General features: G+C 39.5%; 1 long non-coding RNA gene across 1 annotated transcript; it reads right to left on the bottom strand.

Annotated features, from left to right (window-relative positions):
• Positions 1-953: 953 nt before the first annotated feature.
• LOC120320809 lies at positions 954-5,266 on the bottom strand. Its single transcript, XR_005560379.1, has 2 exons — positions 4,959-5,266; positions 954-4,757 (listed from the first exon to the last, which is right to left on the bottom strand). It is a non-coding gene; the product is annotated as an uncharacterized LOC120320809 (long non-coding RNA).
• Between the last annotated feature and the right edge of the window lie 7,159 nt (positions 5,267-12,425).

The following is a 12,425-nucleotide window of genomic DNA, read 5'->3' as shown; positions in this document are numbered from 1 at the left end:
TCATAACGACGAACGGCCGCGCCTTTCGTATTTTGGCCATTTCTTTTGTAATTTGTGGCGCAATTAGCGAAATTGAAATATGCAATTGCTCACATAAGTCCCTATGTTTGGGTGCAAAATTCAAGAGACGCAAATAAACCACCGCACATTATATATTGAGGTATACGGAATAATCCAATAAACAACAACAAGCCGGCGGAACAAATACGAAAGCACATTAAAACGACGCGATCAAAACAAAAAGCCAAAAAATTTGGTCAACAGCGTTTGGTAAGTCTTGGGAGTACACTAAGTGATACCCTGTAGGTTATCAGTAGAATTCGAAAATAGCATTTTTTAAACGATATCAAAGAAATTATGTATCTTGTTTGTAATTTATATACATACTTTTATACGTTGTCTTATTTATATACATAATAATGTTTATAATTCTTTATTACTTATACACAAAGTTTACCTTTTCAACAATCACTGATCGTAAAGTATATACCCTACAAATTGCGAGTAGGTGGGTGAATTTGTGCCTGCTATCTCTTCATTTCTTTGCGAATGCGTGATCACGACATGTGATTCAGTCGAGGCCTTTTGATAGAGGCACTCGATTGTTTTGTAGTTTTTTTGTTTTTTGCTTTATTTCCCCGTTCGCGCTCCATTCATAAACCCTAAAGTTTACGCGGTGCTTCAGATAAAAACAAAACGAATCCCCAAGCAAACAAAAAAGCGCAAACTAAATACAGGTGCGTCGGTAGAAAGAGATACGACTCTATTAGAACGCATTGCATGGCGGGAATTCGCGCGAATTGCGAGCGATTTTAAACGCGGAAGTCATCGCACTGCGAAGTGACAACAAAAACTAATATTACTAACAACTACAAAAAAAAAAAACGAAAAAAAGCAACAACAAGGGAAGCAAGAAAAGTAATTGCCATTACAACTGCGAAGTTGCGTTGGCGGTCACATCGCATTTCGCAGTGCAGCAGAAAAGTTGTTTCCTTTGTTTTACCGTAAACATACATACATGTATGTACAAATCTATATATGTATATACATATATACATATTCTAAAGATATATCTTTATAAAGAGTAGCTACAATATACTCTATTACTAACATTGTAGAAACATCTTGTTACCTTGCGTTTATAATCGATGCTTAAAAATATTAGTAAGTTTTTGAAATAAAATCATATACTAAAATATCTCTTTCAAAAGCAAAATGACTTAACAATTAATTGAATATAATATAAAGTATTATTGCAAGTGTAGAATCAAGACGAACAACGAAACTTTTAACGGATATTACACGCACACACCCACAAGCACAGCAGACACGGACAAAGAGTGAGTGAGAGGGAGAATGGTGGTAGAGGGAGAGGGAGAGGAGGATACACCGACTGACAGACAACAAGTGCAAGTGTTCCAACTACAAATACATATGCATATGGTGTCAGTGTGGGGGTATCAACATCCTATCCACGTTTTTTATGGAATCTCCTCTGTTCTCAAACCAGAATATTATGTGTCTCCAGTCTACAAACGTACATATACATAGTTATACAATCTCGTACACCTTTAAAAGAACACATCTTACAATTGACTTACTTGTTGCCCAAATAAATTGGTGAAATTTTTTTGTAATAAGCAAATGTTGTTTAGGCTTAGCAAACTTATTACACCTAAGCATTTCCGGTGCTAAAATTCCCAAGCTGCTGAGTCACATTCATCGTGTACAGAAAGAATGTTACACTAGAAGAAAACGCGTATCAAATTCAACTTCCAAATGTAAGACTGTTAATTTAAGACGTATTCCTCGAATTCGCAGAATACATAAATTTTAATAATCTGATTGTGGTTGATGGAAGTATAAGAGCCTAAATTGAAGCCAATGAGTTATCGCATTGCTTTGTTTATTTTATCCTTCCTGTATATAAACAGTATTGTAATGTATTGTTCTTTTTATGCACTCTTGTTGAGTCATTTTAATTGGAATTAAGTTCTTGTTAACGAAAGACATTCTTCGAGCATATGGAGTTTTTGAGGAAATCAAAAATCGAATTAAATACTTGACAAATCCAAGATTACAAGTTCAACGATATAAAATTACAGTTCTCATGATGATATGTCCAGCTTAGAATTTCAAGCCAAAATAATTTCAAGATTAAAAGGGAATTATGGGAAATTAAGCACGCTGCTTTTTGTATGGCAATTGAAGGTGATTCATTTGCGATTATTCATAGATTACTCAATTAACGTCAATTGGGAGAGAAGTGTACACATCCTCAAATATGCAATCGCGAACTGAAACAACATGATGCAATATATGTATATTTACATTTCTCACTTGACCAGCCTTGAACCCAAAAACTTGTTGTTGTGAAACGAAATCTTTTTCCCAGCTTATCGGTCACTTCTCCCCAAAAAACCCATCTAAAAGTATATTTCCACCAGCCACACATACGCATTTGTATGCGCATTTGTATATTCGAGCAGAATGACTCGATAAATATTGAAACAAAGGCCACAGCTGACGGCTGCAATGCGCACCCCCTATACAAATTGGGTTTACATATGTATGCACATACTTATCTACAAATTGGTGGCACTTATCGGTCATGATAAGCGAAATGCATTCGTAATCGTGGTAGCCTTGGAGTCCGGAGGCGGGAACCACGACCAACTGGTGGCCACGGCTGATAGGGCTGCACAATACTTCTCTCTGAGAGCCAAATATTATAATCAACAAGCGTCAAGAGAAGAGAAATATATTATCATACTGAGAAATATTATTGAAACGCAATTATCTGGTATATCAATTAAATGCTGCACGCTTTTCACAGTCGTTGACTTTATAAAGTCACCAAATAAATGTACTTGCAAATTGTTTCCTTCAATTCTGGTTTATATACATAGTATATGTTGAGTATTTCTTAGATGTTATGATTGAAAGATCTCAGATTTATGGATTTTTGACCTTATAGATATCTGCAGGGAATTTGCTGAAAGATGGTCAGTATTTGTACAGTAAAAAAAAGGGCACAATAACGGCTGATACGAGCATTTAACTGCCTAATTTGGAAGAAGGGGCTTGGCAACCTGAATCCGAAAACTTCAGTTACTTAAGAACGAAATACCTGAAAACCTCCAATGGAAAACAGTTGTTGTGCAGGTTGCTGTTTGGGGGAATGGGCGTGGAGCGATTGGAGGCTGGTGCTGTAACAGGGGGGCGCGAAAGGGATGGCAACAGTGCGCCAACGGCAAGAAACGATCTCAAGGACAAAACGCAATGTGTGTGTGCAATGTTGTGTGGGGTCAGGCAAATACGCACACCAACGCACGAGTCCAATGCCAATGCTTATGTGTGTTTATAAATGTGAATGGCAGAACCAACAAATTGCAAGAACAAAAACAAAGAACGCTGAGCGATACAAAACAAAAAAAAAAACACTGAATTGAAGTTGTTTTTATAACTCCCCACACTCGAGTGTGTGCGAGTGTGCGTGTGTCTGGGTGTCCGTGTGTGACTGTGTGTCTGTGAGTCTGTTTTGCAAACAAACTGCGATCGGTAGGTTCAAGGCCAGTGCCTCGAAGGTTCAAAACACTCGCTCGCCAGACAAAAGGAGTGTTCACCGCCTGTTTGTGCGAGTGTTTGTATTCATAATCGGCTGCTCCCGTGTGTGTGTGTGTGTGTGCTTGTATGCATATACGCCTTTGTATGTGTGTATATACCACGCCCACATGTGCATATGCGAAAGCGAAACTTATCGCCCGCCGCTTGTCGCTTATGTAATACAATCCTTCATGGGGGTGCCAGTTCCAAGCGAAGGAAGCAGTCTCAGAAGAAACTCATAAATACAGTTTGCAGTCTTTAAGATGAATAACTGAATTAATGGAGTTTCCAAAAAGATCATAGATGTATCATATCAACTTTTGTATTGCCTACTTTTTGGTTCATTTTCAAGAGATCTTAGAAAAGTGGTTTCATTTAGAAAGTAATGAAGATATTTTATTTATTAAAAGTCTATTGAAATAATAAAACTGCTAATTGAACTTAAAGCTGAATTCTTCTAATCTATGATACGTAACCTCATGCTTCACTCCCTACATATCCCACTTACGAGGGTTCCACTGTACGCGTATGACAAGACAATATTCTAGATTACATAAAGCGCAAGATCGGAGATCCGAGGCGCGGAATGTGCAGCCCAGAACTCCTCCTCCTCTCCGCTCCACCCCTCTGTTCCGCATCCCTCGGTCACTGGCCACACACATACGGCACACACACACACACTCGCATTTGGGCACACATTGCGTATGCCGTTTAGCCGGTGGGGCTGCGAGTGCGAGCGAGACAAGAACAAGCATTCTGCGCGAGCGGACAGAGCTGCGACTGCGACGCCGGCTGCGCTGTCCGCAGAGTTAATGCACTCGCAGAGAAGTTCAAGGCTGAACGAATCAGTCGTTGGCTCGCTCGCTCGCTCACACAGCTGCAGCCCCTATATGTACAGCAGGGGTAGAAACCGTAGATACCAGGATATAAGCCAAGAAAACAATTATGTATATATTATTCTAGACAAAGATGAAACATATTACTCTTTAAGTCAGGTCTATAAAACTGGAATATAGGTAATGTTATTTTGACATAAATATTATTCCCTAAATATTATTAAACATAATAGTTGAATGTAAAAACTCTTTGCTGTATAATTATTTGTTTAATAGATGTTTGTGAGATACAGAGAGAACCTTCCTCGTTCGCTTCTATTTATCCCGCCGCGAGTGTATTGCGCGCCGGGTGTGTGGGTATTCCAATAAGATCATTTTGGCGGCGGAGCAGAAAAGTAAAAACAAAAATTATACTCGCATTATTGTTGTATAAATTAGCACAGCACCCAGTCTGTGTGCATTATAAAAAAATGCGCAGCTGGCATCGTGGGGTAGTCGCGTTTTCAGCCTTCTTACCCTTCTTCTTCTCCTGCTCTTTATTTTCCCCATGGTCTATGTAAATTGTGCAGGGTAATGTAATATATGGTTCCTCGAAGTACTGCGATAGTAACACTGTTGAAATATTTATGCACACTTACAATTAAATTGATATGTATACAAGGCAGTGACTGCCCCTCCATTGCCCTCATTTCTCCCGTCTCTTTTTCTTTAATTTCCCCTCTCTTTCTTCTTTGAAACTGTGGTAAACTGGTTTGCATAAATTTTCCTTAAGGAATAAAATCTATCCATTTGCAATGGGATAATATCTTGAAATATAGATAGATTATATTTCAACATTTACTTTTCTTTAATATTAAACACTTTTTATTAGCAGTTTAGTTTTACGTCACCCAATAATTGGTGGCCTCAACGAAAAACATTTTTTAATACTATATGTTGTTTAACCTTGATAATTAGCAATCGTGATTTACGTCATGTTGAATTACGCAAGCAAAACTCAGGTTTTTGAGGAAACATTCGAAATAAGCTTCGTGTAATTAAAATTACACAATTTATATAGTATTCAGTATGCAGATGTTAAGTAGAGACATTTTAGTTGACTTAAAAAATAGCAGAAATGTGGTTCTTAATATATAGTTTTTGATATATATAAGAAAATAGTATATTTAAGACCGATAATGAAATAAATTCATGGGAACCCATCGCTCTACGTGTGCAAATTGGATAACTAGAATCATGTTAATTAAAACTAACGATTTGCAGACATCGTCAATCGACTGCAAAAGTTGCCATGAAAGCGATTTCCGTTTTCCTCATTCTCGATTTCCCCCATTTCCTCGAGATCTTTTTAGCTAAATGACATCACATGCATTTCCCATTAGTCAGCGAAAAATGGCCAATTAAGCGAGTGAATAAATATTCTCCGAACAACTTTTGCATAATCATCGAGTTTTGAGCACTAAATGATGAAATATTCGCTGCTGAAGAGACAAAGAAAGCGCGATAAGAGACTGGGGAGTTAGGATTGCGATAAAAGTACAACCGCTGGTTGCACACAAAGTTCAAGACTCTTTCGTCAGAGGTTTATGTTCCTGTCTGCAACTGCGCAGATTGCTTAACTTAACTGTGAGCGGGAGAATGGAATATAATATACCGGGTCTACAAAAAAAATACAGCAGATACAACAAATGAAAAGAGCTGGCAGATATGACCAATCAACCTACTTTGAGGGGCATGGGGGCTGCTGTTGGCGCTCTAAATTTAGCATTTCTTAAGAATTTCTTGCGCCGAGCTGCGCCGTTGGCATTTTCTGATTTTCTGCTATAAAAGGGATAATACGAACATACTGCCTACTGGATGTGGATGTATGTATCTGCATCTGAATCTGTATCTGCGACGATCCTCTCTGTATTGGTGTGTGTGCATGTACGTGTTTCCCTCTCGATCGCTGTCATTTCGTTTTCATTCTTATTCATTCTGGTCTGGTTCTTCGTTTATTTCGTAATAATCGCAACATCCGCTGGCATCGGATCGGGATTGGGACTAGCGACACCCTGTATTGGGCTGGGTCTTCGACATTGCCCCCTGCATTCCCATTATTCCTTGTACACCCCTCGCTGCTTCCTTTATCTCTTTGTTGGCAGAACGATCGTTCTCTTCTTTGTCCGCCGCTTGGCCGTTCTGGTTTCGTCTTTGTGTGGGTTTTATCGCTGTTGCATTATATAATTGTAATTTACAGTGGCACTTTTATATAACCCATGGGGCGTATGCTTTATTTACTTTGCTGCTGCAGCAGATTACGTATACGCAGTGCATGATGTGCTGTACTTAATTGGGCTAATGAGTGCATCTTCTTGTTTTTTTTTTTAAATTTATTTATAAGCAATCTAGCTTAGTAAGAATCAAACTTAAAGGAATTGCCCTCCCAAAATATAGCTTAATCACCGAGTAAACAATTAAAGCGTATATAAATACAATTTTCGAGAAAAACAGAGTTTCACCCTTTCTTACCAAGAACATATTCCGAGTATTGACATCATCGTTCTGAAATATCTATTAAGTAAGGGCTATTCTCAAAGAGTTATTACCAATAAAGATAGTGCTCAAATGGATTTCGGGGCATTTCCAATCATCCCACGTTTTTTCCCGCCAATTTGCAACCAGGGCAAGCAAAGCATTTATCTTAATTGAAGATCGCGCGAAAGTCTAAGTGCAAATAAGCGGTTAGAGTTTTCTATTTGGCAACAACAAAAATTTGAAGACAAAAAAAACAGCGGTAACTGAGGCGGTACTAGCGACAACAACTACATGGCCAGAGGAAAGCAATTTGGAAAGTTGTAACTTGCTCGAATGCATAATTCATTGGGTTCGACAGCGCCGCCTCAGCGGTACAGTTGACACATAAGCCAAACTAGACAAAACCAAAGTCACAATTGCAAATGCCTGGCCAAAGAATAAAAAATGAAGGCTATATGAAAGCAGCACCAGCGGCAGCGGCAGCAGCAGCAGCAGAAGAAGTCGTCAAATGGCCAACAAATGAAGCGCATTGTGCAAAACTTTTACTCCGCCGATGGCCCCACTCATATTTGTTGTGAATTTAAGCCATACTCTGACAGAAGGTATAAGCAATAAGCTATTATTTGGTTAGTTTCAGTGATTAGAGAAGTGCTTTAAGTAAATTGTAGGACTTCTCAGATTATAATGATCATGGATATAAAGCTTATTAAGTAGTCTTCAAAGTTAAGGAGCAGTTAAAATCGTATTCCTTTGAAATGCCACTTCCTAGCCAAGTGTATTAGTGAATCGGTGTATCTGCGAATGGGATTTTCCCTTGTCGATACTTTTCGCTTTGGCCCATGGTCATTGACACTGCTCTGGACATGGACTTGAACGTGAACAAGGCCTTCTGGCAGAAGAAGAAGCTCGCCAGTTGGCAAGAAGAGGCGGCAGAAAGAAAATTAATTAAACAATCAATTGGCGTAACACTTTCTCTTCTTGGACAATAAAAATAAATATAAAAATAGTAAAAGATTTTCATGTGGCTCGCTTGGCGCTGCGCTGGTTCGCGCGACTTTAATGAGTGAACGTTCTAAACCGGTGTTCAAGCCGAGCTACACTGATAAAAATGCAAATATTAATTAAATTTAAAAAATGTGAATGTACTTAAAGGTGTAAGCAAATCATATTAAGAACGAGTAAGAAACATATGCTAGATTATCCTAAGTGCATATAAGACTGCTCTTTTCTGTGATTATGATCCACATTCTGCATCTTAGATGCAGAAATGCATCCATGTCCATCTTATGGTGCAATTTTTCTGTCTGTACCGCTGGAGTTTTCACCCATCTGCCGCTGCAGAAATGTAGAACAGTGCGGCGAAGGTAAAGGCAATGGAGAAGGGGAAGTGGAGTGGTGCAGCATGTTCGAGACGAACCTGCATGAAAGCCGGCCACTAGGTGAGCAGAGCAGCTGAGTAAGCCCGAGTAAAACCGATCCCGATCCACTGCTGCGAAGAGAGCCGCATGTTGTAACCGGTTTGCGGTGCTCTCAATTTTAAAATTCGGTTTTTGTGTTGCTGTTGCGACTGAAGTTCGAAGGGGCGGGGAGGGGCAGGTGATGGTAGCGTTCGCGTTCGCAGGGGGAGGTGGAGGTGGAGTGAAGTGGAGTGGAGTAAGCGATGACGCAGCTTGTTACGTTCTTTGGCCGATCTTGCCCCAGCCCCAAAACAAAGAGAGTAACAGCGCGAGAGCGACTAACATATCCGTTATTTGACCCAATTCTAAACTGGAAACGAACGAAAAAACACACAGTGAAAAATATTCATATTTTTTATGAGTGAACCGGATGTTGGCGGCAAATTAGTAGTGCTAATAATTAAAAACAGCTAACAAGCAAAAGCAAACCCTTAATATACATTTTAACTGCGTCTAAATTCTTAGAGTAAAAAATATTCAAAATATGTGGATATACTTAATAGTTTTCAATGTAACCACAGTATCTACTTTGATTGATTGCATTTTTTTCAGTGCCCCGAAAAAGAAGTTGCAGTGAGAACAGCACATTTGTCTTGATACGAGTGGGTCTTGCGTGAAAGTTTCATAATTACACGACAGTCTTGGTTCCCTTCCTTTCCATTCGGTTGGTTAATCGCGCTGCTCCTGCCGCTGCCGCTGCCGGCGTCGCTGCCCGCTGTTGGCCCACTTCTGCGGAGAAAGTAAGAACTCCGCTTCGTGCTTTCTTCGTTATCGTTCCTCTTGTAATTGATTACATAAGACAATGGGGGCCAGAAAGAGAACGAATCTTTTGAATGCCGTTCGCTCGAGACTCTTAACTTTTTTTTTTTTAGGTAGTTCTCAATCTGTTTGCTGCGCGCCTAACGGTACGGTGGCCTAATATTGTAACACACTCGTTTGTGCCTCTAATAATGTCGTTTACCCAATTCCGAAAACTTGTTTAGTTAGCGTTCTTTGAAGAATTCTTCTGGCCCCCACAACCGCTTCTTCCCTTGCTGCGTTTATGTCTGTCCGCGTTTTATGCACCATTTTCACTGTCTTTTTTTGGTTTCTTCGCAGCCTGGAAATTTTGGGTAGGTGGGCATTACATAATTGCTCGTCGACAGTTTTTTTTAGCCCTCTGTTTTTGGGTTAACTTTTACGGTTCGTAATTTGGGATGAATGTCGTGTTATGTATTAAGACGGTATTGTTAAGCACAGTTTGGAATACTGTTAAGATAGGCAATAAGATACTAATTATCACTTCGTCAAATACTCGAGTTGCAAAATACAACACAACCATATCACTCAATCCAACTTATTTTCACAATATGTAAGTTTAACCAGCGATCAGCAAAGGTCTTTGAACTCAAAGTCTTTCGCTGCCGTTGAAGCTTGACTTTCTCGCCCACGATTAACTTTCTTGGCAGACTTACATATATGTATCGTATACCAGAAGATTCTCCGCATTTCTCTGCAATGCACTAATTGCTCAGAAAAAAAAGGCTAAGTTTCTATAACTCGCATCGACAGGTTGACAAAAGCTAAGCTTTTTCTCCAATTAGAAAGACTTTGACGGCGGCAACAACAAATGGCGTTATGTGAAATTCTAATAATTTCATTACGAAAAAAAAGAAAGCTACACAATTGTTGCTGCCGTAGCTGCAGCGCTGCCAGCTTCGTGCATTGACTTTCCATTCTTGGGCTCGAAAATTTCTTGTGTGTGTGTATGTGTGCGAGTATTTGCTTTCATTATTTTAATTTCGTTAACCGAAAAAAGAAGAAAATCACAATAATAATACCTGCAGCCAGCAGACCGAAATTGTTTATCAGCGACACTCTAAGTAAATGATGAAAACAAACTCATAAATGAAATCAAGTTGAATGCACGCACACAAGCATATATGTACATGCACACACACGAATAACAAAAATTATAAAATTTTATTTTATGACGAATTTCTTTCGGAAACTTAACAACATCGCAAAAGTTGCACGATGAAAAGAAAGCAGAAAGCGCCCGCAGACATTTCTACATGTGACGCGAGAGTTCTGCAAAATACAGCGCGAAAAAAGAGAGTCGCTCCATCTCTTTCTGTCGATCAGCAGCCCTCTCTGTCTGTCGCACTGTTTCTTTCTTTCTGGGGGGCTCACTCTCTCGCACACATAAGCAACTTTTTTGGCTTTGCAATCGATCATTGAACTTTGGTTGTGAAAACTAGAGCAAGACCCAAATTTCTTCACAACTTTGTTGCCTCTTTGCAGCGCACGAATACACCAAAACCGTATACACTTGGGGTCAACATAATAGTGCCATTTGGTCAAAAGGGTGAAAGGATCTGGGCTTAAAACCCAACGCAAAAAAGAGATTTCATTGATCGTTCTTTATCATTTACTGCTGATGTGTGCATCTAATACTTACTGCTAATTACTTGCTTATTTGCTAAAAATATAATTTAATACCTATTGAATTTTTTTTTTAATTCTAGCGGCACTTCTATTATTGCGACCCCATTTGTGCCGCACATTTGTGCCTTATCAGCTTCTCTTTGGCTCCCACTCTGCGTTGGCTTTCTTTCTTTCTGGCTTGTTTGCTGGCTATTACCGCTTATGTTAAGTGATTTCTCAAGTGCGCTGTCTTGTGGCCAGCGATGAAAACACAAAGCCCAATGGATTTCTCAGCCGTTCTGATAACAGTCATAAATACGGCTAAATACATGAGTGTGTGTGTGCTAATGTGTCATAAGGTGAAACGCAATAGACCTGAAAATCAAATAGGTTTGTTATATCAAATCATAAAGTAATCTGTGAATCATTAAAAATGGGGTAAGCTAACTGGGCTCTAAAGTGTGGTATTGGTTAATAGTTTGTGCTAGCACACATTACCAATGTATTGAATCAGAGAAACCAGAGGTACACTGGGCACTTTTCCAAAGAAAGTTCATTGTTCTGACTTTTGGCCTTCAAAATTCGACGCCCCTTTGCGTTGCAAAAGAAAATTCTTTAAATTATAGAATAATCAATGGGTTTTCTACAGAACAAATCGAAATATACTTTAATGGGTTTCTAGGTGTTTTAGAATCACTTTTACCGACTGGCAGATCAATATCATAAGCGGGTTGTATTAACGGTTGTTTTGGGGGGTCAAAAGAAAGCTTCGAATTGGGGTTCTGCATAATAAATGGGCTACCGTTATCGGTATACATTTCATGTGTACAAAATTTCGGTTTCGTTTGCCGTTTAGAACGGGGTGATATCAAAAGTTTTGTTGGTGGTGAGCGGGGGATTGCCCGGGTGAAGTGGAGTGTTATAGAGGGGGGGGGTTTGGCTACAAAATCGGGGGACTCGGTCTCCGGGCCTTTCTTTCTCATGTGTGTGTGTGTGTGCTAGAGGTTTCGATGTGGTGCGGTGTGAAAGTTGTAAGCTCCGGCAGACCGGCAGAGTCAGCGCATATTGTTTGTGGCCACTGTTTCGGTTTCTTCTGCCCCCATGTTTGTTGTTGTTGTTGTTGGGGCTGTTTCCGAGATTTTTCGGCCCAAGAGGAAGAGCAGCGCGCGTGTGCGAGCGAGTGGGCAATAGAGCTGCGTGTGCGTCTGCGGGAAGTTCATTCACATTTGCACTCATTACGCGGCCAACGTCGCTGTCGACTTCGATTTTGGCCGTCGCTGCTGCCCCCGCACTGTATCTAGAAATTTACGCGGCCCAAAGTGCAGGCGCCATCTGGCGGGCGGGCTGGGTAAAATGTATACAGTTTATTATAATATATGCTTTAAAAGTAAATGTTATATTCATAATATGAAGCATTTTCATTGTATGTGCAGTACTACCCACTTCTTTGCTTTAAACTTAAGCTAAAATATTGTAATATTTTCAAATTACAGTTGAAAGTGGATCTAAATATATAAAAAAGAAATTATACAAGGAAAATACCAAATAAGTTTCATTCTAAATGCTCTTAAAATAAGCTGTTTATAAGTGTTCGATTTTTTCA

This window comes from Drosophila yakuba, chromosome 2L (genome assembly GCF_016746365.2).
Source record: "Drosophila yakuba strain Tai18E2 chromosome 2L, Prin_Dyak_Tai18E2_2.1, whole genome shotgun sequence".
NCBI lineage: Eukaryota > Metazoa > Arthropoda > Insecta > Diptera > Drosophilidae > Drosophila > Drosophila yakuba.
Note: the sequence above shows the minus strand (reverse complement) of the source record. Positions and strands in the feature narration are given on the sequence as shown.